This window comes from Priapulus caudatus, unplaced genomic scaffold, assembly GCF_000485595.1.
Source record: "Priapulus caudatus unplaced genomic scaffold, Priapulus_caudatus-5.0.1 Scaffold59, whole genome shotgun sequence".
Taxonomy (NCBI): Eukaryota; Metazoa; Priapulida; class Priapulimorpha; order Priapulimorphida; family Priapulidae; genus Priapulus; species Priapulus caudatus.
Genome location: NW_014577120.1, coordinates 163,456 through 166,714, shown reverse-complemented (window position 1 = coordinate 166,714; position 3,259 = coordinate 163,456).

The following is a 3,259-nucleotide window of genomic DNA, read 5'->3' as shown; positions in this document are numbered from 1 at the left end:
GGAGATGTTTGTGTGTGTGCGTGTGTGGGGGATGTTCGTGTGTGTGTGCGTGCGTGTGTGGGGGATGTTCGTGTGTGTGTGTGTGGGCGTGTGTGGGGGGATGTTCGTGTGTGTGTGTGCGTGCGTGCGTGATTGCGTGCGTGTGGGTACGTCCTCGCCTAATATAACCGCGTGCTCTCGCGTGGAACCGAAGCGAGCGCCGACGATTTCCCACGTAGCATATTATTATGACCGTATACACCGACGCTGCGAAAAAACCAGGAACCCGTTGTCAGAAACAAAATTAATCTTAATAACAAAAACTTCCACTTTTGACAGAAACATCGCAAAGTTACGAGAATAAAAAATCCTCGAAAATATCCTCTTAACATTCCTCTTAAGAGCCCAGACCCTCTCGTAACTTTAATATTAAGATGAAAATAACACATTTACACTACGAATTACAATTATAGTGATATCATATTTTATAATAATGAATAAAATGTGTGTTTTTCTTGAAAAACACGTCAAAATCATTCATTATCTACCGATCATAAAACAAAACAAAACATTTACAAATGGCGTATGGCATTTGTTCTCTTGTTTTAACTACTTTGCTACTTGCCACGACTCTCGCGTCTCGTGTTACAGTGTGAGAATTTGTCTTGTTGTGCAGAATAAATTCATGGCCACGTCGTTTTTCATCAAATATTATTTACATGTGGTTAGCCATCATAATATGCATAAATAACTGTGAATTTTTGATCGATTCTCATCCAATCAGCAGCCTTGTGACATGAAATTATGAAGTTCCTGTTATCGTGAGTTTGCTCGTAGCTACGATGTGTTTCTGTCAACGCTACTCTCGTAACATTAACATTAGTCGTAAGTGTTATCGTAGCATTAACATTAGTCGTAAGTGTTATCGTAGCATTAACATTAGTCGTAAGTGTTATCGTAGCATTAACATTAGCATTAACTTTACGATGTTTCTGACAACGGCCCCCAGGCACACATCGTCAATAAACAGGCCGTATAAAGCGCATATAGCGTCTAGTATGCGATTAGTGGTGTATGAAGGGCGGGGAGCGAACACCGCGGTGCGCGCGTGCGTGCGTGCGTGCGTGCGTGCGTGCGTGCGTGCGTGCGAGCGTGCGTGCATGCGAGCGGTGGCGATGTGGATATGTAGATAACGAGCTGTGTGGATTTAGCGCATCGATTTCCATTTAGAAGTGTTCATATACTAGCTAGCATCCATTTACAGTGGCAGCAGAGGAGGAGGAGGAGGAGAAGGAAGAAGAGGGGGAGGAGGAGAATGATGAGGATGAGGAGGAGGAAAAGGAGGAGAAGGAGGAGGAAGATGAGGAGAAGCAGGAGGAGGAGAGTGAGGGAGAGGAGGATGAGGAGGAGGAGAAAGAGGAGGAGAAGGAGAATGAGGGGGAGGAGGGGAGGGTGAGGAGGTGGAGGAGGAGGAGGAGGAGGAGGAGTGGGGAGGAGGAGGAGGAGGAGGAGGAGGAGGAGGAGGAGGAGGAGGAGGAGGAGGAGAACTAACTCTCACACATAACCCTAACACCATGATAATCAATATGATGGCTCTCATGGGACAACACACTAATCCGAACACAACTCGCTATCGGTATGCGATTTTCAGCTAAGTTTGAATACCCACCAGCATTTGGCTGCTAGCTCTATTTAATAATTGCCAAGCCTGCTTAATTGCCAACCATGGACTTCCATCTATATTTAATCGTTAACTCTGTTCGACTGCTTGCTCTGTCAAACTGCCAGCGCTGCTTGACTGCCAGCTTCTACTGCCAGCTTTGATTGACTGCCAGCTTCTACTGCCAGCTTTGATTGACTGCCAGCTTCTACTGCCTGCTATGTTAAACTGCCAGCTCTGCTTGACTGCCAGCTTCTACTGCCAGCTTTGATTGACTGCCAGCTTTTACTGTCTGCTATGTTAAACTGCCAGCTCTGCTTGACTGCCAGCTTTGATTGACTGCCAGCTTCTATTGCCTGCTATGTTAAACTGCCAGCTCTGCTTGACTGCCAGCTTCTACTGCCAGCTCTGATTGACTGCTAGTTTCCACTACCAGCTGATCTGCTCTGCAAAAACATGCAGGCAAGAATGAGTTTACACTGTTGGCCTACAGGCATGCAAGAAAGAAATAATAACTTTAACGTAACTCAAGTAAGTCAGTAAGTAAGTAAGTAAATACTCATGTTATTGTTGGCGTCTGGCACTAGCCGTGGTTATTTCGAAGCATAAACGAAGCTGGTATGCGTACACGCGTGCGCGTACATACGTAGAAATATCTTGCTGAAATATAGTGCAGTGTCACCTGCGCTAGCGGCAATGGTATAACTGGTGGGAGGTTGCCCCTGCGCGCGTATTCGCGTCGGTATGAACCACACTCTCGCGTGTAAAACACACGTAATTTTATCCTCATTAAATATTGACGTATGCATCGGATAGGGAGAAATCGCTTCCTCGCGCGTAACCCGAATGCCTGCATGCCCGGCGCCCTAGTCTAAATTCATGGACGTTGGCAGGACTCGAGCGGTGAGAGCGTGCGTGCGCGAGCGCGTGTGCGTGCGTGCGTGCGTGCGTGAGTGCGTGCGTGAGTGCGTGTGAACGCAGACGAAGCAACGACCGCCTATATGTACATTCATATTACGTCGCAAGAAACCGAATCGTCGATATTTTATTCTGCGTCGTCTTCTGTGTGATTGGTTGTGACGTCAGCATCGGCAGCGGCGAGCGATAGTGGTGATAGTGCATGGTAGTCCTGACGGTGACGGTAATGGCGACGATAGTGGTGACCGTGGCGATGGCGTTGACGATAGAGTTGACGGTGACGGTGGCGTTGACGATGGAGTTGGCGGTGACGGTGGCGTTAACAATGGAGTTGACGGTGACGGTGGCGTTGGCGATGGAGTTGACGAGGACGGTGGCGTTGACGATGACGATGACGATGACGTGACGATGCGGATGCGATCAATAGCGATATTGACGATGGTTCATCATCATGACTGCAATCGTTCTGCGAAATGTTTAGTACGGAAACTATCCCCTTCCCTACACTATCTCTCTTCCTTTTTCTCCTTCCCCCTTATCTCGCTCTCTCTTACCCTATTCCCTTTATACCTAGCTCTCTCTCTCTCTCTCTTTCTCTCTCTCTCGCCTATCTCCCTCTCCTTTCCCCTTCTCCTCCACCCTATTCCCTTTCTACCTAGCTCTGTCTCTCTCTCTCTCTCTCTCTCTCGCCTATCTCCCTCT